The 23,293-nt window shown below is 42.2% G+C and overlaps 1 protein-coding gene and 1 pseudogene across 2 annotated transcripts in view; both read left to right on the top strand.

Moving 5' to 3' along the window:
* Positions 1 to 23,293, top strand: part of LOC109411881 (dedicator of cytokinesis protein 3) — a 681,785-nt gene that overhangs the window by 229,745 nt on the left and 428,747 nt on the right. The gene's annotated exons all lie outside the window — the stretch shown is intronic.
* Positions 1 to 23,293, top strand: part of LOC115262273 (small ribosomal subunit protein eS4-like) — a 203,078-nt pseudogene that overhangs the window by 124,018 nt on the left and 55,767 nt on the right.

A 23,293-nucleotide genomic window follows, 5' to 3' on the forward strand; every position in this document is an offset into this window, starting at 1 on the left:
TATCCTATCGGCTCATGTTGCTGTGCAAGACCGAAGCTTGCGAAATTTCAGACCCGCTAGAGAAATGCTTCAGCATGAATATAAACCGCCCCAAAATAGGAAGCAGCAATAATGGAAACATGGCTCGAATACTGTTAGCAGTCCCTGAGAACTTTTCCGAACTCTAACAGAAAACATCAGATTACTCAGCTGTTTGGCGCTTTCGTCAAATCAATTGAACGAAGAAAAAGTTGTATATAAAAACCGAAAGCTGATCAGGAAAGAATTCGATTTTGTCAAATAGTTTCCGCTATGCTTCCATGTCACAATAGATCTAACAACTGGTCGTAGTGACTTATAGATACCCAACGAGGAAAAAAAAAATGCTTTCATAAATGTAGCCACATGGCATCGTTGATCAGAAGTCTCGTAAGTAATTTTTGTAATTGAAATAGCAAAGCAAGTCATAATCCTCAATATTAATACCACAGACAAACAGACGTAACACTCTGATAATTCTCATCGTACACCGATTTAACGGTCTTTTTTCAAAATTTGATAGTTGGCCAACTGCCCAACCGTGGTGCTCACATAGTTTTTGTTCGAGTTTGACGTTTGCTCACTACCGCCACCTAGTTGATGGTCGGCCAAACTTAGTCATTTTAGCATTGGGCGAATATGTTTCCGTGACTATGATTTGAATCGAAAAATGTTCGAAGTGTTACGTCTGTTTGTCTGTGTTAATACAGTAAGGACCCGATTTTGTCATCCCCATTTTACATTGTTTTACGGTGAATATTTAAACAATTAATTATTGTTCATCATCAAACTACAGCTTGAATACAGAACATAGAGGAATAAAAAGTTTGAAAAACTGTTCAGGTTTTAAAGGAGAGCAAAAAAAGTCTTCTGACAAAATCGGGTCACTTATGTATTACTTTTCTGCCATTTCCTGCAAGTTTCATCGATAAACAAGCTGGTGGACGTCACCAGAAGACAATCTCCTCGACATGATGTAGCTATCACTGGTGTGGTCGGACATAAAGTTGTCAGATCAGGAGTTTTTGTCCAATAGCACACTGCATTAGCTTACTTATCTTACCGGTCAGGCTAAGGCCGGGGTGGCCTTCGCTACATAGTAGCCGCCTCCATTCCACTCGGTCCATGGCTGTTTGTCTCCAGTTCCGCACTCTGCGTAGGGTCCGCAGGTCGTCCTCCACTTGGTCGACCCACCTAGCTCGCTGCCCTCCACGTTTTCTTGTACCGGTCGGATGACTCTCGAGAACCATTTTAGTCGGGTTGCTGTCCGACATCGTGATGACGTGACCCGCCCACCGTAGCCTCCCGATTTTCACGGTATAGACGATGGTTGGTTCTCTCAGCAGCTGATGCAGCTCGTGGTTCATTCGCCTTCTCCAAGTCCCGTCTTCCAACTGCACTCCGCCGTAGATGGTACGCAACACCTTCCATTCGAAAACTCCAAGGGCGCGTTGGTCCTCTGCACGTAGGGTCCATGTTTCGTGCCCATAGAGGACGACCGGTCTAATCAACGTTTTGTAGATGGTTAACTTCGTGTTACGGCGAACTTTATTCGATCGTAGAGTTCGGCGGAGTCCAAAGTAGGCACGATTTCCTGCTACAATGCGCCTCTGAATTTCTCTGCTGGTGTCGTTGTCGGCGATCACCAGTGAGCCCAAGTACACGAATTCTTCAACCGCCTCGATTTCATCACCGTCGATATGAATTCGGGGTGGCAGGCGCGGTGATTCCTCCCTGGAACCCTTTGCCATCATGTACTTTGTCTTCGACACATTAATGATCAATCCGATTCGCCTGGCTTCACTCTTTAGTCGGATGTACGTTTCCACCATCGTCTCAAATTTACGAGCAATAATATCAATATCATCGGCGAAACCAAGCAGCTGAACGGACTTCGTGAAAATCGTCCCACTCGTGTTTATCCCCGCTCTTCTTATTACACTCTCCAAAGCAATGTTGAACAGCAAGCACGAAAGACCATCACCTGGCCGTAACCCTCTGCGAGATTCGAAGGGACTCGAGAGTGTCCCTGATACTCGAACTACGCACATCACTCGATCCATCGTCGCCTTGATCAACCGTATCAGTTTATCCGGGAATCCGTATTCGTGCATAATCTGCCATAGCTGTTCTCGATCGATTGTATCATACGCCGATTTGAAATCGATGAACAAGTGATGTATGGGCACGTTGTATTCGCGGCATTTCTGCAACACCTGGCGGATGGCGAACATCTGGTACGTTGTAGCGCGTTCACCCATAAATCCAGCCTGATATTTCCCCACGAACTCTCTTGCAATCGGTGATAGATGGCGGCATAAAATTTGAAAGAGTATCTTGTAGGCAGCGCTCAGTAGTGTGATCGCGCGGTAGCTCCCGCAATCCAACTTGTCGCCTTTTTTGTAGATGGGACACACGATACCTTCCATCCATTCCTCCGGTAATACTTCCTCCTCCCAAATCTTGGTAATGACCCAGTGTAGTGTTCTCACCAGTGCTTCTCCACCGTATTTTAGAAGCTCGCTTGGTAGTTGATCTGCTCCAGCGGCTTTGTTGTTTTCAACTGGCCAACCTCTTCCTCAATCTCTTGAAGGTCAGGGGCCGGAAGTCTTTCGCACTGCGGTATGTGCGGACATTGGTTACACAGATAGAAAAGATAGTGTAAATTTCTGTGACATATATTGCACATGATTGGAGCGTGGGATTTCACAGAAGTTTACATGATATGTCATGTAAATCTCATGAAATGTCATGTAAACTTCCATTATATGTCATGTGAGCAGTCGCGCAGTAGACGTTGCCGCGTGCAGACGTGTGTGGAGCTGCTCGTTACATTTCTTTCGCGTTTGTATTTCTTTGCGATTCCGCTGACGTTTTGGTCAAGCAGTTGAATACGCGTACGGTGTCGGATTCACGAAATTTATCCGAATTACAGTGATTTAGTGACAAATTTGCTCGGTTTTAGTTTTGGATTAGTACTGAAAATCAGCGCCATTTCATTCTCATCGGCACAGCGAAGGCAAAGGTTTTGAAGTGTGTGTGTGTGTGAAGTGTGAACGGCCCAATCTAAATTTGGAGTAGTGTAAATATGGGTGGTCGGCCTGGATTAGACCACCTAAGTGAGCGAGATTATGGTGGGGTTGGGGCGTTTCAGCTACGGTTTTTTGCATACATTCGGTGCTTACCGCCTGCATAGTGTGTGTTCCCGGTGGCGTATCATTCTCTGGCTTTGGTGTTGGTCGTTTCGCGGTAGAGTCGGCACTGGAGTTTGTGGTTGTGTGTGTGTGTGTGTGTGTGTTTTTTTTTCTCATTTGCGTTCCGCGACGTCTTCGTTACCAATGTAGTGCCGGGTATAGAGGAGTGATTTTTGATTTGCCAGGCTGCACTTGGTGTTGCGTCAGTGGCGTCCGGTGAGATGCAAGTTTCGTTGGTGGCGCGTATCAGTGTTGCGCAGTGCTGGCGACGCTATGTGTGTTGCATGGCGAAGGTGACTGCTGCCGCGTGACTCATGTCTGCTGCCCGTGAGTGGTGGTCGTGGTGGCGATGGCGTTTGTGGTCGTGTAGTGAGGAATGGTGTAGCGCCATGTTGCATGTCACGTCGGTCCGCGTCATAATTTCTACATAAGTGTGCGTGTTCTTTTCGGAAACATTGAAAAGATGGAGAAGTGAGGCGTGTCGCGAACAGTTGTTGGAACACTATACAAATAGGCCAAAATAGATTCGGCATTCGTAGACATTTTTCTTCGTGACGAACATTTGTACCGGGTTTAAACTAGTCGAACGATTAGTCCTCGATAAGTATACTCTTATTTCTAGTAACATATTCATATAAAAATGACAAAATCTAACGCTATCTCAACTCATTCATCTTTAAAATCCAATACGCAGATAGATTTTTTGGTTGTCGTTTATATCTATTGTAGGTATTATTCTCAAGGTTGATAAAACTTGATTTAAGATTTTTAAAAGATCTTTTTCAAAATAATACCACTCGTCGGCGAGTAATATTTCTCATAATCACCTACCTGTAATTTCAAAATATTATTTTACTTGTCATTGCATTATACTATATATTACTACATCATATTCCGTTATTAATTATTTATCACCTATCTTGTGGATATTAGTACTATAATTATACCCTATCCGCTAGGTCGTAAACGGCTCGACAGCAAATAATACTCCTTCAAATTAATTAAAGTCGATACTTTTTTCATTTTGCTACATTAAATGTTATTATTATATTTGTTCCAAATAAACAATACCATTGACTATATAACTACATGAAGTTGGGATGGAGCATCAGGGCATGATCCGGACGATGGAGCATGATCAGCCAGAGTAATAAGAGAAAACATTATAACATTTTTCTAGATGGATTCTTAACCCTTCAGGACGCACGCTGTTGTAAAAAGTACAACACGGCCAAAAATCCTCGCTCGTTGTATACATCGCGAGCGCTGTGCAATTTTAGTATCCAACATGAAAGGTTAACAGTTTTAATGTTTTCCTTTTATTGCTTTATACTATATTTCACTACATTATATTTCATCATTAATTATCATCATTCGCGTTGGCATTTTATTAATATATATAATAATGTTTTAATCTACCATCTAGGTCGTAACAAAAAGCATCAACGAATAATACTCATTCAAATGATCAACAAGCTGAAAACTTTTACATTTCGCTTTTTCATTTATTTTATTACATTATACTTTAAAATTATTTTCATTGATTTTACCATATTTTGATTTTATATACAATCACGATTGAGGGCAGAACAGTTGTAATGGATCTGACCAATTTTCTAACAAACCATGCCGAGGAATGTTTACGAGTGCAGCGGATTTGATAATTCACTCTGTTAGATCATACTAGCACTGGAAACCAATTCTGTTTATCCCATAGGTCTTAATTCATTGTTCTGTTATATGGATACAGATTAATATGCAGATAAAATGGTTGAATATTATTTCACATATTTTTATTATACATTATCAAGGGCTGTTGTGCATCTACTAAAATACATCAAAGACAACAGTAATAATGCTATTCGTCGCCAAATCACATTTGTTATAATGAAAATATCATTACACATTACTTTATATTTTATACCATTATGTATTTTATATTTCCTTTGACTAAACTATAATATACTTCATTACATTATGAATATTCCGTTATTAACTAGGGTAGAAGCTTCAGTTTTGGCCAGCCCGGAGTTTTGGCCATAGTGCGGTATTCAGCCTGTTACGGTCTAAATCGGCATAAATTTATTTTTTACTAGTAAATTCTAATATAATATGATGATTAAAGCTGTGAAAACCATACATTTTGATTAAAAACTGGAAGAAAAAAATAAGTTTCCTTAAAAAATCAGCTCCCATATATCTATTTTGGCCAGGGTGCTTCTAATTTGGCCACTTCCATAAGAAATACACGTGATTGGCCAAAATAGAAACCAAAGCTGAAAATATGGCCAAAACTGCGGCAATGCTTCTATTTTGGCCAGTGCCACTTTTAATACAAAAATCAAGAATTAGCTTGATTTCTGCATTTTTCTAATAAAGTATTAATCGAAACCTTTCATTTAACACATTGGTAGTTTTCATTGGATTATAGGTTATTTTTATAAAAATGATTTTCCTTAGACTGGCCAAAACCGGTGCCCGCACCCTATATATATTTTCTTTCGCGTTGCTATTTTATTATTATAATAATGTTTTCCCTACCGTTTAGATCGTAAAATGACTGGTAAATGAATGCTGCCTATATTATAACGTACCAGCCGCAGCCCTTGTTTGAACATCAATTCAGCGATATGTTGAATTCAAATGGCTAATGTATATTTTATTACCCTTGTTTTTCTTAAACTTTATTCTTCTCACCTAGTCGTGCATTGGGGTAATTATGTTCCTTAAACGGACACCAAGCCAGCGGGATGATCATCAGCTAATGCACGAAGAAGGTTAAATTATATTTTGATATTGATTTTATATTAGCAATTGCGTTGACTTTTTTTTTTAATGTAACAATTCTCTACCCTACCATCTAAGTCGTTGAAAGAATCGCCAGCAAATAATATTTATTCAAATTATATACAAATTGATACTTTATTTCAGCTCGCTACATTAAAGTTCATGACACTATATTTCATTACTCTATTATATTAACTATGCCATATTCCAATATTATATTTCATCATAATACATTATACTTTTGACTATACAATAAATGGGGCTGGGAAGGTGTATCAGGGCATCATTGAAGTTGTAACTGTACGATGGAGTGGATTGCCAGCCGGAGTGTGGTGAGAAGTAACTATAGCATCCTTGTAGATGGGTTCTCATGGTTCTACCCTACCATCTAGGACGTTAAAGGCCTCGTCATCGAAAAATATTCATTTACTTTATCCACAATTGATATCTTATTTCATTTCTCTACATTACATCACATTTCATTATTATATTTATTGATTATACCATATTTCAAGATTATATTTCATCAAAAATTTAATTTAAATATTATATTCAAATCATTATGTAACCATATAACTGCATGGGGTCGGGAGGGTGCATCAGGGCATCATTGAAGTTGTAATTGTACGACGGAGTGGATTGCCAGCCGGAGTGTGGTGAGAAGTAACTATAACATCCTTGTAGATGGGTTCTTCTATCCCAACAGTTGCAATGGATTTGACGCGCTCTTCTTATAACAAACCATCCCGTAGAAAGCTTGACATGACGTGTAAACTTCATTATTTTTATCTGTGTATATCTGAGAAGAATTTACCGTCGATTAGAACGTGGTCGATTTGGTTTTCTGTTTGATGGTCGGGTGATCTCCAGGTGGCTTTGTGGATATCTTTGCGGAGGAAGAAGGTGCTTCGGACTACCATACCACGGGAGGCTGCAAAGTTTACGCATCGCTGGCCGTTATCATACGGCGTGCAGGCTGTTTCGCCCGTTTACCGGTCTGTACATTTCCTCCCTTCCTACCTGCGCGTTCATGTCGCCGACAACGATTTTCACGTCACGCGGCGAGCAACCATCGTATGTTTGCTCTAATTGCGCGTAGAACGCTTTTTTCTCGTCATCAGGTCTCCCTTCGTGTTGGCAGTGGACGTTGATGATGATGTAGTTGAAGAAACGGCCCTTAACTCTCAACATGCACATCCTTGCGTTGATCGGCTGCCACCCGATCACACGTTGTCGCATCTTGCCCAACACTATAAATCCTGTTCCCAGTTCATTTGTGGTGCCACAGCTTTGGTAGAAGGTAGCCGCTCGATGCCCGCTTTTCCACACTTTCTGTCCAGTCCAACAAAGTTCCTGCAACGCCACGATGTCGAAGTTGCGGGGATGTAGTTCGTCGTAGATTATCCTGTCACATCCTGCGAAACCTAGTGACTTGCAATTCCATGTTCCAAGTTTCCAATCGTAGTCCTTATTTCGTCGCGTGGGTCTTTGCCGATTGTATCGAGTCGTATTTTCTCCTATGTTATTCGCAATGGGGATTTTTACGGGTGGCTTATTGGGCCTACGCCAACACTCCTGTCTCGCCGGAGGGCCATCGTGCCAGTTCTGTTTAACGTCCCAACCAACACTGGGACGACCACGCTGATGGGGCTACCACCTTGGATCTAGCTGGGCGTGGTGCAGCGTTTCTTACTCAGCCGCTGGATGCCAGAACAGACGCTGTTTGAGCCGCACCTCCTTGGTGAACAGACACTCGGATCGTACCTCCTCAATTTAGCTGAAGTCAGAAGGACAACAGTGCCCAGGCTGCACTACCAGCTAAGCACACAACTCTTAGCTCATTCCAGCGAATTCTCTAAAGTTTGAAATATACGTCCTAATAAAACCAACTAAGTGACCTTTAAGTAAATGACTGATACCAGTCAGCCCAGAGACGACAAAAAAATCATTCTGAAGTAAGTGACCGTCAAGGAAACATTCTAAGGAGTGCCGAATTTGTTCTAGGGGGTGCCAGGCACACCTGGAACACCCCCTAGCTGCGCCAATGGGTATCTCTGCGGTCACGAGGTGTGGACGTTAAATATTTAAGTCAGACCGAACAGCATTCGGAGTCTTTGAGTGCAAAGCACTACGTGCAATTCTTAGTAGGAAACAAAAAAGGTGTTTGGCGTAGGCGCATGAATCACGAGTTGTATCGAGTCACTCGATTCGAGTGCACAAAGAAGCGAATATTGTGAAACGAATTAAATACGGTACACTTTAGTGTCCTGGATACATAGTGCGGGTGGCCGCGAACGCACTGGCTGCACGTGGTCGAACGAAGAAACCCTGGAAACCCTAAACGTACGAAGAAATTGGAGGAACATCGCCCAACAAGACCGATGAAAATGATGCCCTACGCTCAACCTATAATAGTAGCCAACACAATATCAAGGTAAGGAGTGAAATTTCTCTTATTCGGAATGGGTCTAATTTTCTGCAGACCACCTGCACGACATATTATGCTATTATTGTCCTAACTACCCAAGTAGCCTGATGCCAGAATTGGTTTCCAAATCTATTCATTCCTTTCAAATCACCAATGAAATCATTAATATTTGTTCAATAACGTTTTACTGAACAAGCGAAGAAAATAAGCAGTCGTCCCAGCAACGGAAGAACTTTTCAAAATGTTGTTCAATTTGTCCGGTAGAATCATTCACATCACACAAAGAAACATCAAAAGCCATCAAAGCCAAGGGCTCAACTGAATCAAATCGATGAAGATTATGTGGCAAAGAAGATGCGGAAGTACTAGGATAGGTACAATAGACACATCTCAATCCTTAACGATTGTGATTTCTTCGGTTGTATGTAACCAAAGCAAAACAAGTTAATTCTTCCTGGTGTGCTTCAGCACCTTTCGGTTCAAAATCATCGTCACAGCAGCTACAGTATTGGTCAATATATTTGCGACTTTGTTGTATTTTTCCCAGCATTTTTCAGAATTTGATGAACGTGTTCTTAATGAACTCAATATTCATTGTTCCATTCGTTAATTCGACACAGGCTAGAGGAAGTAACACCATAAACTAGGCTAAATCGGTTAACTGTTCTAGGTACTATCCGTTATTCCTCAGTCAGTTTAATTCCAATTAACTTGAATTTTTACACATCTTAACACTATACGTATTTCACCGTGTACAAAAATCAAATCTATATGAATAAAATTGATCGAGTTTTTGTGGGAAGTGCCTTAATAGAATTTCCTACCCTAATGGTCTCACACCAGCGTTTGTAAAAGTTATAAATATATTGACTACCACTGTACATTTGTTAAAATGTTCCCAATTGCTTGGCGTGATAAAACTTGGGTATGGACAACGATTAGGTAAAAAGTAAAGATACAATCAGAAGATTTTATTTCGTATGACAAGACCATATCAAACTATTAGCAGAGACAAACAGAGGTAACATTGGCTGAGTTTTCATCGTCTTCCTCTAGGTCACAATCAATCAAGTTGAGAACCCCTGATAAATCATGCAGCCAGGTTTTTTTACGCGGTTTTCATTTACAGTAGAATAACTAGCCACAGAAATCCAATGTCGCGACTGTTCGTGTGACTAACATCTAGTTTGCCACGCCCTTACAGCATCAGGAGCGGTACTTAAAGTGTCAAATCAACTTTGTTTACCAAAACAAAACATGTTCTACAAACTGGACACTTAAAAACAATCAATAGTTACAATCAAAGTTATTATTTTAATTAAATTAGAAGAGTGACTACAGCGCCATTGGAGTTCTAGTGTATTTCTATTTCATTTACGCGGTCGCGTAAATGAAACCTCCATACAAAAAAAAATCATCGTCTTATTTTTGCATGATTCGTCGAGAAATGGTGAGACTTTTTTTACGCGGTTTTTCGAAATTTGAACTGATTTTTTTTTACGCGGTACTTATCCCCCGCGTAAAAAAACCTGACTGTATCTAAGAATTACCAATATGAAAAGTCCGTTTGTCTGTGGATAACCGGAAGCAAAGGAGATTGTATGATGTTTGCTAATGTCCTTCATTCCACAATTTTCCGATGTAATAAGGATTTACCTGACAGACGCACCCTCCTCCCATTATATTGGTCGGATCGTTCGATCCGATCGACGACGACCACCTTCGAGGTGTCACATTTTGTTGCATTTGTGGGCATTGTGAAACTAGATCCACCCGCTGAGTTCGTAATGGATATGTTCCAGCGACAATTGCGACGAACGTGAACGTGGACGTTGACCAAAAGAGGATGTTTCTTCCTGGTTCCTGTTCGGACGTTGCGTTGGTTGATGAATGGACTCACGGAGGTGTGGGATATCTTACGATTTGCACCCATACTGTGCAATTGGGCTTTTTCGAAACGTGTTAGCAGATATCGCATCTATGGGTTTCTTGAGGCTTTTGGGTAAACATTGCTATTTACGATGCTAGCAGCATAATGCGCACAATGGAGCAAGGAAGCTTGAAGGTATAATGCCATTATTGATCAGAGACTGGAGGCATTCATAACCGTGATTGATGGGCCATTGATCTTCATTTCACGCTGGTGGGTAAATTTAACTGAGATTTGTCAGACACGGCTCAATATTCTTTCTGAATATGGAACTGTTTTTCGTATCTTGCCACCCAGTCTAGGTGTCCCAAAATATCTTGAAATTCAGTCCTTCAAATCTACAGAAGTTATTTTGTTCGAACAAATATTAACATGGCATAAACTGCTTGAAGCCGTCTCTTGAAAACTCGAATGCTATCCAGAAACATTATTTGGTTATCGTAGGTCCTTCAAATTTGCTTGGAGTTCAAACCATCAAGCCTAAACACGTAACAGTAGCCATATCATCTATAAGGCAATCCATGAGACAGATGCGATCAGCTGATTTTTTTGTTTACCATGTATTTTTGACAATCGATGATCGGGGTGACAGTTGAACACAAAGGAATTTGTTAAGCACCGACGACACTTGACGAAACTTTGTTAAGTTGTACTCACATTGTGTTTACAGTTTTGGCTGTCACCCCCATCGCGAAAAGTCGTCATGGATTGCCTTATACAGAATAACGCATGTGCAGTGTGTAGTGTCCACACTACTGTTATTATGAATATTGTGTGGATAATTCTTAGAGTGCTTGCTGTCACCTGCTCGCCACGCTAACCCTCAGTTACCCAGATTGGTGTCAAAGCGACCCAGATTGAGCAAAACTGCAGTTACTCTAATCTGAGTAAAGGCACCTTTATTCAAATCTGGGTTACTGATGCTGGTGGCAAAATCTGGGTAACCGGTACCCAGCTCCTCCGGGGCCTTGATTTTGTTAATTTATTTCAAATTTAGATTTTTTATAAAAAGTTCCCAATTCCCATGTGCTGTTTACTTACCTGATGCAGGAAAACAGTTCTCCAGAATATTTTCACTGTTTTTCCGTCATTTATCCTCATATTTGTCGTCGAAACATCCATAATTTCCAGCGTTCTCCTGACCGCTGCCATATTCTCAAGCCGGAAAGTGACAAAGTGCCGATTACCCAGATCTGTACCCAGATTCAAGAAATCTGGGTTTTCGGGTTACCCGGATTTTGACAACTGCTAACAACATGAAAATCCGGATAGAATCGACCCAGGCGAAGGGTAGTTTCAGATTAGCGTGTAGTGGATTCATATTGACCAATCGAAATTCCTGTGTGGTAGTGGTTTGTGTTCAGATTTCCCGTGTTAATCTATCTGTAAGAACTTTGTAAACATCTTTTTTTCCCACGTATACGGATAGTAGACTGGGTCAACAAAGTCAATTTTCTGGAACAAAGCTTTTTCGATTTATTTTAGCGTCCAAAATATTGTGGATTTACCGGCTACTTGTATTCTACCGGTCGCTTCAGTATGGCATCCAAAGTAGCCGTTTTATAAAAAGAATAACTTAAAAATGTTTTTAAACATTTTTATTGTACGCGCTATTCCTCGTTGCCACGAGCTATTCAGCGATATTGATTTTTTGACAATCAAGTTGATTTTTATATGAAAACGGCTACTTTGTAACGGCTACTCAAGTAACCGGTAGAATACAAGTAGCCGGTAAATCCACAATAACTGTGCAAAATTTGGGAGCGATTGGTTGCGTCCCCGCATTCCGCATTGCGATTGAAATTTGTATGGAATTTAGTATGGGAAAATGTGCTTTTTGCATTTTTCTACTAAATTATGTTTTTTTTTGTCTAAAACGATCTAACTAATGACATTGAAGTACCGTCTACCCCCGTTGGTTTGAACGATACCTCATGCAAACCAACGGGGTTAATTTTTTAATTTGAACTTCTAGTAACCCTGTAGGCATCGAAAAACAAACTGATGGTAACCCCTTTTGCTGTTTTGTTTTGATTCTGCGTTCCGTTTCACCCCGTTCCATAAGCAGAATGACGTTTGAACCATTGTTAGTTTGAACGATGTGCAGATTAGAGGGGGTCAAATTAAAAATTGTTAAGATTAGATGAGGTCAAACCAACGGGGGTAGACGGTATAGCCTAGGATATGCCGAAAAACTTCGCCGAAGACCGCAAAGTGATCCGACACTTGCGAAAAAAGTTATAACGCACAGATTGCCCGGTAGTGCTTATCATTTAACATGTAAAGGAATAACATCAATAATAAAATCTCAGTTTTTGGCCTAAGTTACCAGGCGAATAACTTTTTTCACAAACGTCGGATATCCTAGGCTATACTTTAACGTCATTAGTTACAAGGTATTAGACAAAAGAATTCAACTTATGAATAAAATGCAAAAAAGTACGTTTTCCCATACTAACTTCCATACAAATTTCAATCGCAATGCGGAATACGGTGACGCAACCGATCGCTCCCAAATTTTGCACAGTTGTTTTGGATGCTAATTTAGATTGAGAAAGCTTTGTTCCGGGTTGATGCGAACAAATTTCAAGTTTCTCCATACAACGTTGACCCACTCTAAATTGAATATTCTAGGAGTGCTTTGAGCAAGGCTTTGAGGCTTTCTGAGTACCCTAGAGTATGTTATGTGATGATTCATCGTGTATAAAATTTGGTATAGGATGTTGGATTTGTGACACAATCTTCGGAGTACTTTGGAAGCCTTAGAATAGCTCTGGGTTCAAAACTTTAACAGACTATGATGGGTAAGTAATACATTGCATGTCAAGGATCAGTGAAAACTGATGATTAGCAAAAGGATGAAATTTGACTAAAAACATGTAGAATTTATAAAAAATACAAAAAAAAGCCTTGTATTTTCGGCTGCCAGCAAAAGGGGGGAGGATGCAAAGGGGGGAGGTACCATGAATTTCTTAGCACAACTTTTCCCCTTGACTATAATAAAAAATCCAAATTGTCGCTCCTCGCCTTGCCCTCCCTGTGCTGACTATCCGGGTAGACGAGAATATCTAAATCATATCTTATATCGAACATATTTGCTGTCATACACGCAGAAAAAATAAATTGTAAACACACTTAAATTCTTGTTCAAATCAACCGATTTTTCAGGTTACTATAGCGACAAACTGATTTCTAGTTTAAACTGAACTGTTCTATTGTTTGATAATACAAATATTTTCATTTGTCGAAATTTTTGACAGTTTGTTAAAACAAACAGAGATATGGTATTTTCAACATGAAATAATGGATTGATTGAAACGACTGCACTTTTGCCACTAACAAACCCGGAATGTGATTGTGTTCGTGACGGCAGCAACTACGGCAGCTCGGAAATCTATTTTTAGACCGTCGGTAAGCGGATGAGGAGGAGAACGACTAAAAAAAGACAAAAAAGGCGAAACCGATCAACATTTTGTGGATGCTGTCGTGAGTACCTGCGCGTTATCCATCACGGCCAAACCTGCTCTTGGAAGTTGGCGTGATGGATTTGCTTCACCTTCTTCGTTGTGGCGATGTTGGGGTGAACATTTTATAGATGTGTGAGTGCTTTCGGACCATGTTTATGGTTTTTATTTTGTTGAAACAAATGAAATTTTTGACATTATATGAAATGATGGTAATCGGTTGTTTTTATCGATAAACTCTAAATGAAAACAATTGAATATAATTTTGGAATAAGTAAATTCTCAGTTTGAAAATCAACCATGCGTTTTATTGTTTTAAACAAGCACCATTTTTCTGCGTGTAGCTCGATGTGATTTTGATGTGCTATTCAAAAACCTAATGAATATCGCACGCTCAAAGTGATATGATATCAGTTTTTGTTCTTGTCGAAATAGCTGAAATTTTTTACATAAAAACAAGTTTAGCTCTTAACACCGCTAGCCATCATGGTTTCCCATAGCGAAAATCATCATGACTACAGGTCGCAAGCCCTGGCAAAGTGTGGAACGTTTTGATGGCTGTGATCCCTGACCATCATGTAATCAAAATCCCAGGGATACTCAAGTGACCATACTGTTGGGTTGTGGGGGTTGCGTGTGTGGGGTGCATATATTGACAAGCATTGCTATGGATCGTTAGGGCTGAGTAGGAGCGGGGAATGGATCTACGATTGCTGAATTGCGATTATACCTACTGGCATAGTCGTGGTTTAACAGTGGTGGCGCCGCTTTTCGCTTGTGTTCGGCCTAGCAGGTTTGTTTAGGCGGTGCGGTTAGGTCTGTATGTACTTCGTACGTGCAGTGCGTACGGCTTCAGCATTGTGGTTACTTGGGTAGTGTAGGATAATTGGGTTTGGGACTGAGGAGGTCGTCATTGATTCTGCCGACACCATTGAGTGCTCATTGTTGGCGGTTGTGTTGGTGACGATTTCTTCAGCTTTATAATCTCATTTATACCACGCACAAACTTTGGGAAGAGGGACTGCTTTGTAATGCAAGAGAGGGATTTAAACTCTGCGTTACGGGTTGGGTGAGGTCATGCAGATAGAAGCAACCCAGGTGACCGTGCGGCTCGGGTCGTGATGGATGCATGAGTGCAGTGTGCGTGGGGTGCGCTACCCTGTGGGTGCAGTTGAGTCCGGGTTGGTGTGGAAAGAGACCCTTCTCTACCCTAGATCGGTTTCGGTTGTACGGGCGGGGTAGTGTTTGTCTTATTTGTGACGTGTTGTGCGTGATTTGCGGCCCGAGTTGCGTGGTTACTTGGGAAGTATTGTGCTCTGCAATCTAGATTTTGGTTTTAAGGTGAAGCTATGGCTGGGCTGTGCCTCGGATTTGTTGGGCGTAGGTCGGGAGAGCTGGTGGCGGTTTGTGCTGGAGGGTTTGCTCGATTGGTTATTCACTGTTGGTGGCCAGTCAATCGACTGTTCGCGCAGCCTGTCATTTGGTTCTTGGGGTTTGTGCTCTCGAGGTTCGGGGCGTTGCTTCGTTATATCTTCACTTTAATACTAATATTCCTTGTTTGATTAACTGACTATTATGTCCAGGCGCTTAACTCATTCTATTTCATAGATTGCCAGATTTAAGGGTAATGGTTCAATAGGGTGTTAGCAATCAGAGTGGATTAGAACGAGTTGGCGCCTACAATACACCAACACTAACACACATACACCAATACTTACACGCACACATGCACCTACAACTAGCTGTAAAAGACCAGTGGGCGGGACAATGGTGCCTACCCAACAGTTGTAGGTGGGGTGTTTGGCTTAGCTACATGACTTGGTCCGGCAAGCCCATAAACATCAATTGGTAGACGTATTGCCTAGTGAAAAGACAACGCAGATGGGCGAAAGCCAGGGGATGCGTTGATAATAGCAGAATAGCAGAATAGCAGAATAAAAACAAGTTTAGCTCTTCTGCACGAAATGGAACACATACACCCATAGAGATGGCTCAATAATGTTAGTGAAATGCCATGTGTCCCTTTCTGAGCAGTGGAAACGAAGAACCGCATGCTCTTACTGCCATGTTATTTACACCAGCGAGCCACAGTTGAGTGGTAAGCATCGCCGTCTGTGAATCCTAAGATCGTAGGTTCGATGCTGGATGCTGACTTTTTTTTAAATGGGGCTATTAACGAGCTAGTTCACCATATTAGATTTTCCTATTATTTCTGATCTTATATACTGCCGCCACTCGCATAACAGTGCCATCTTTGCTGGGTTTTCTATTCTTATGGGACTGTTTTGCGAGTGGGGGCAGTATAGGTAACATATATATATATATCAAACCAATATCAGTTTTTGTTCTTCAGTAATTCAATCCATAATAACTGAATATGCTATTCATCAGAGTTTTCCACCTATTCAGGTAATACACTCACGGCAAGAAGAAGAGTATCGATAATGTTTCAGTTACATACTATACTTTCACACGCAGTTCACATCCATTCACAATCCTGAACTGAGAATCACAATTAATCAACCATCCACAATCTACAAAAGGTTGAAGTGATCCCAACCCTCTAATCTTGAAAAGGCTGCGATAGAGCCTCGTGGTCTGATTTATCTGCCAATCGATTGTTTGCCTTTTCCACGCGGATGAAACCCGCATCGCAAGAAATCAATAAATTCAAGTGAAATTTTTATCCACCAACAGCAGAAACCTCACTACGAAATAGATTCAGGACAACCAACGAAAAAAAAAATGGTCCATGATGACGACGGTCTGTCTGGCCCGGTCTGACCCATTCATAACCGCGCGCCACTCGGACAAGTTCGCCCAGTTCGTTCGAGTCCTTTTTTTTATTCATTCATTGCGTTTTGGACGGTCTCATTGTTCCTTGGTACAAATTTCTGAAGAAGTGGGCTTCACTTGAATGGGCCAGATCCCGTCGGGGGAGGAGAAAGGAGTGGAAAGGTCATAAACTAGCTCGCTCTGTAAAGCCCAAAAGTCAGCCGATTGTTTTCACGGTTTGTATCTTTCTTGCGGCAACAGCAGGGTATGAAAATCATCAATAAAATCGATTACTGTCCTGTTGTGAACCGATGTCGGTTAGATGTTTTGTTATCGAAATATGTATTATTCGAGTAATTCAAGATGGCGGCTATTTTAAGGAGCTATAGACTCTAAAACCACGTTTTAAGGATATTTGATTGAAAATAATGTATGGATTATGAATATTGCGTGAATTTTGCGTAACTCATCGCCATCTTAGCAAATTACAGTAGAATCACTTGGCATAATACGGAACCACACGATGAAGGCGACTTGCTCCGCTAAAGCTCCTATCTTCAGAGAGACGAACCAGCCAAGGGCTGAAAGTCTCTCAAATAAAGATAAATCAATCTATCAAACCTATCTTCAATGAGGCAGCTTCACACTGACAACCTCGTCAAGGTGCTGGCTGTGGGCTGTCACTGATACTTGCTAGGGGAAGGACACGCAAGGGGAATAACACTAAACTATATTCACACCCCACAGATTTAAAAAATTCAGTCCAGTGATTCCAAAATCATAACCCAAAATTCAAGATAACGGTTACTATATATAATTTTGAAGGGTATATTTCTGGCTTTCGATTTGAATAGGTCGAATCTACATAGGAATCACAGGAAACTTAGGACCTATTCAAATCGAACACCTGATTTGATATACAGAAGATGTTCGGGTTCTATGACCAGAAAATGCAAGATGTCAGCTTGAAGTTCAATATGGAGGACTGCGATTCAAAATAGCGTTTATTTCTTGCAGATTGAGACTCTATAACCACGTAATATATGCATGGTGAAGAAAAGATGTCAGAAGCTCGGAGTGAGTCTTGTTGAAATGATATCTTGAACGCACGAGGAAGGCATCACCACCAGTAGGTGGATTAATTAGGATTTTTAAGTTAAATTTCCCACCTCGAGAAGGGATTCCGAGAGCCTCCTGACAAAGACTTCGAAAGGTGAAGAACAAACTGGGAAAAGACCGGGCAAATGTGCGCGATGGGAATATTGATGCCGGGTCGGTCCTCTTTCGGTTGTGCGGACGAGAGGTGCGTAGGAGAACAGAAAAGGTACCTCTCGTCGTCGGAAAATGAAAAGCACATAATGGGATCAGAATGGTAATAAAAAGGCGTGTAAAGCCAATTTACTGTCGTCCAGGGATGCAGCAGCAGCAGCGATAAAATTGTATACTGTTGCCTTTGGCTTTCAAAGATTGGGAAAAGGAGCAAATCTTCAATGACTTCGGTGCCTTTTTGCTGCGTTTAGCCTAACAAGTGGATTACTCAGTCTCAGCTATCATAGTTCCCAGCGGGTGTGAAATGTCTTCAAAAAGACACCCCATTACGACTTCTATTCAAATGCCTAAGAAGCAAACACCTTTTTTTTCGCCTATACAGCAGGTTACATTCGATCGCTAAAAATGACAAGATTTTAAAATAAAATTGACTTCAATTTTCCACGGATGCCTACTGCCTTTGTATGCTGCTTGGCAGGCAAAATTCTCTTCGTTCGAAAAGATTTCCCATCAGACTATCGGCACAGGTTGGTTACTATCGGTTACCGAATAGAACAGCATCATCATCGTCTGTCACCTTCATCTGTAGCGAAATAGGCTTTGACAAAATCATTAAAATTTTGCCGTTTGTTTCTAGTCTGATGAATCGCTGAAACAGGTACCCGCCCTTTCGTAAACGGAAACACAGTAGGCAGTGGAGAAACTCTGGACGGCTAGGTTACTTTGATGTCGCAGAGAGCTAATGGAGACCCGTTTAAGACGTCATGTGGTCATCATTGTTTTGAGATTGCCAATCAATGGAAGCCGATTTCTAGATCTTGTACCGACTTTTCGAACCCTGCAGAATACCCTCTTCGAATGAGTGTAATCAGTTTTGCACCTTTTTATTCCGCCCTATTTTGCTTATCCCTTGACAGATACAAGACATCCTCGGTCGCGCCCAATACTCGCTAGGTCACGCACCACCTGGTCCGCCCATCGTGCTCTCTGCGCTCCACGCCTTCTTGTGCCAACCGGATCAGTTGCAAACACCAGCCCTGCAGGGTTGTTGTCCGGCATTCTTGCAACATGCCCTGTCCACCGTATCCTTCCGGCTTTGGCAACCTTCTGGATGCTGGGTTCGCCGTAAAGTGCAGCGAGCTCGTGGTTCATCCTTCTCCGCCACACACCGATCTCCTGCACACCGCCGAAGATCGTCCTTAGCACGCGTTGCTCGAAAACTCCGAGTGCTTGCAGGTCCTCCTCGAGCATGGTCCATGTCTCGTGCCCGTAGATGATCACCGGTCTAATTAGTGTATTGTACATGGTGCATTTGTGCGTGGGTGAATCTTTTTCGACCGCAGTTTCTTCTGGAGCCCGTAGTAGGCCCGACTTCCGCTGATATTGCGCCTCCGAATTTCACGGCTCACGTTGTTGTCAGCCTTCAGTAAGGATCCGAGGTAGTCGAATTTCTCCATCACCTCGGAAGTATTACCGTTTATCGTAACATTACTACCCAGACGGATCCGGTCGTGTTCGGTTCCGCCTACCAGCATGTACTTTGTTTTGAAGGCATCCCCACTAGTCCGACCTTTGCTGCTTCGCGTTTCAGGCGGATGTACAGCTCTGCCACCGTTCCAAATATTCTGGCGATAACCATGTCGTCCGCAAAGCACACAAATTGACCGGATTTTGAGTCCAGCTCGTCGCATCACACCTTCCAGAGCGATGTTGAAGAGTAGGCATGAGAGTCTATCACCTTGTTGGAGTCCCCGGCGAGATTCGAATGAACTGGATAGTTCGCCCGAAACCCTTACGCAGCTTTGCACACCGTCCATCGTTGCTTTAATCAGTCTGGTCAGCTTCCCAGGAAAGCCGTTTTAATCCATGATTCTCCATAGCTCTGCGCGGTCGATACTGTCGTATGCCGTTTTGAAGTCGATGAACAAGTGGTGCGTTGGGACCTGGTATTCACGGCATTTCTGGAGGATTTGCCGTACGGTAAAAATCTGGTCCGTTGTCGACCGGCCGTCGATGAAACCGGCTTGGTAACTTCCCACGAACTCATTTACTTTAGGTGAAAGACGACGGAAGATGATCTGGGATAGCACTTTGTAGGCGGCATTCAAAATGGTGATCGCTCGAAAGTTCTCACACATTAACTTGTCGCCTTTCTTGTGGATGGGACAGATTATCCCTTCCTTCCACTCCTCCGGTAGCTGTTCGGTTTCCCAGATCTTGACTACTAACTGGTGCAGACAGGTGGCCAACTTTTCCGGGCCCATCTTGATGAGTTCTGCTGCGATACCGTTCTTACCAGCCGCTTTGTTGTTTTTGAGCTGGTGGATGGCATCCTTAACTTCCCTCAGCGTGGGAGTTGGTTCGTTCCCGTCCTCTGCTGCACCAACATAGTCATTTCCTCCGCTGCCTTGGTCCTCCGTGCCTACATTCTCTTCGCCATTCAGGTGCTCGTCGAAGTGCTGCTTCCACCTTTCGATCACCTCACGTTTGTCCGTCAGGAGGCTCCCTTCCTTATCCCTGCATATTTCGGCTTGCGGCACGTAGCCTTTGCGGGATGCGTTGAGCTTCTGGTAGAACTTGCGTGTTTCCTGTGAACGGCACAGCAGTTCCATTTCCTCGCACTCCGCTTCTTCCAGGCAGCGCTTTTTCTCCCGGAAGAGACGGGTCTGCTGCTCTCGCTTCTGTCTGTATCGCTCCACATTCTGTCGGGTTCCATGCTGCAGCATTACCGCCCGCGCTGCATCCTTCCCCTCCAGAACCGCTCTGCACTCCTCGTCGAACCAATCGTTTCGTCGAATCCGTTCTACGTACCCGATAGTGCTCTCGGCTGCGTTGTTGATGGCTGCTTTCACTGTACTCCAGCAGTCCTCTAGAGGGGCCACATCGAGCACACCCTCGTCCGGCAACGCTGCCTCGAGATTCTGCGCGTATGCGGTGGCGACATGCGGTTGTTTCTGTCGCTCTATATCGTACCGGGGCGGCCGCCGGTAATGTACATTTTTAATAACGGAGAGTTTTGGGCGCAGTTTAACCATCACCAGGTAGTGATCGGAGTCGATATTAGCGCCACGATAGGTCCTGACCTCGATAATGTCGGAGAAGTGCCGTCCATCAATCAGAACGTGGTCGATTTACGATTCCGTTTGTTGTGGTGATCTTCAGGTGTAACGATACGGGAGGCTGTGCTGGAAGAAGGTGCTACGAATGGCCAAGTTCTTGGATCTTGCGGTGAAATCGATGAGGCGTAGGCCATTTTCGTTCGTCAGCTGGTGGGCGCTGAACTTTCCAATCGTCGGTCTGAATTCCTCCTCCTGGCCAACCTGAGCGTTTAGATCCCCTATGATGATCTTGACGTCGTGGTTTTGGCAGCGGTCGTACCGTAAACCGGGGTCAAATTGATCTCCGGGTCGAAATTGATCAGACGTTTCTCTATTAGGTTAAGAAAGGTTGAGAAAGATTCCTTTCATTTATAGTGTAGTTGCAATCTGATACTATACGATGTGTTTAAGAAAACTAATAAAGTATGGTTTATCTAATGGAAAAACGTCTGATCAATTTCGACCCGAAGGTCAATTTGACCCCGGTTTACGGTACTTGCGTTCGAGCTGCGCGTAAAATGCGTCTTTGTCATCATCAGTGCTTCCGGAGTGAGGGCTGTGCACGTTTATTATGCTAATGTTGAAGAATCGGCCCTTGATCCTCAACCTGCACATTCTTTCGTCGATCGGCCACCAACCGATCACGCGCCTCTGTATGTCGCCCATCACTATAAAAGCTGTTCCCAGCTCACGTGTGTTGCCGCAGCCCTGGTAGATGGTATGATTACCTCTAAACGTTCGCACCATGGATCCTGTCCAACACACCTCCTGCAGCGCTACGATGCCGAACCCGCGGTCCTTCAGTAGATCGGCGAGTATGCGGGTGCTCCCAATGAAATTTCGAGATCGACAGTTTCACGTACCGAGTTTCCAATCGCAAGTCCGTTGCCGTTGGTCCCGGTTCGTATTATTCTGTTGCTGATTTCCGTTACAATAGTTTTTTACGGTTGGCTCGTAGCGCCTGACACCAACTCCCTACTTAGCGGAGGACCATAGTGCACAGTTGAGCTTAGAGTCCTTTTCTGGCACTCGGACGTTGATCAGCTGCCCCTAACATGGGGATCAGACGCTGTTGTGAACCGCTCCTCCTGGAGAACAGACGCCCAGGTTTTCTAAAGCATTTTTATTAAAATAATTTCCTATAAAATATCAGATAAAATAGCACTTTATTTGCCAGAAGTTGATCCCAGAAATTTGTCAAAAATTATTTGGAAGGCCGTCAGAAACTCCATCACTAGTCACGCCAGAGATAGTTAGATAGAAGATACGCTTTAGTATTACTATAAAATGCTGACCAGCATTTCCTCCAAAAACTGTAGATACCGTCGTGCGGGGCTTCTTTATACACTTTTTCATGGTTTTTCAACTTTATGACATTATAACTCCCAGACTAGTGAATGAATTTCCGCAATTTTTATACACAATAATTGTGAGTATGTATGTAGGATGTATGCAAAATTTGAGCTAAATCCATCAATAAACAAAAAAGTTGTTTATACACCAATCGGACACATCTCATATAGAACCGGATGGGGGCTACTTTGGACATTTTTATCTACAACAAAACTGCATTTCAAACTCCAGGGTTGTTTGGAAAACTACATTGTACCAATACTGTAGTATACTGTATCATACATAATTTCAATAAAAATATGCGTTTTAAGATGGTTCTGTGCTACCTTTGGTATTATGAGCAGCGTGATATTGCTATATAGATAGCCTGAAAAAAGGGACCATCAATCCTTTATTTGGGCGAAACAGTCATTTATAACGTACAACGATACAAATTTTCGATTGTATATGCTACGTTGATACATTTTGAATGAATTGATCAACCCTTTGAAATTTATGAACTGTAGAAACAATGCCTACAGACCAAATGTTCTGATACGTTATGTATATTATATTGGTTTATTCGATGTTTTTCGCGTCCTGACAAGCAATAAACGGTCTGTTTGAAAAATAATTTCAACCAAATGAAGGGAAAACTATTGCTTTATAATAGTTCCTAAGACATCAAACAGATTTGAACCATATTTTAAATTCAAAAAATCCATATTCAAATGTGTCCAAAGTAGCCCCGCATTTCAAAAGTAGCCCCGCACGACGGTACAAGGGATTTCGCTAGAAATTTTCATCGTAGCTTTCACGAAAACGACCCCAGCGATTATTCTATAAATTTAGAAATTTCTGCTCAACGATTCCTACTATAAATTCTTCTTGAAATTTCCCTAAGTACTCTCTAACGAATTCCGACAAAATCTGACTTAATCTATGGATTTTAACGCCACGAGCACAGTAATGACAATCGTTTCATTACAATACAATTT

The sequence above is a fragment of the Aedes albopictus genome, chromosome 1 (assembly GCF_035046485.1).
Source record: "Aedes albopictus strain Foshan chromosome 1, AalbF5, whole genome shotgun sequence".
NCBI lineage: Eukaryota > Metazoa > Arthropoda > Insecta > Diptera > Culicidae > Aedes > Aedes albopictus.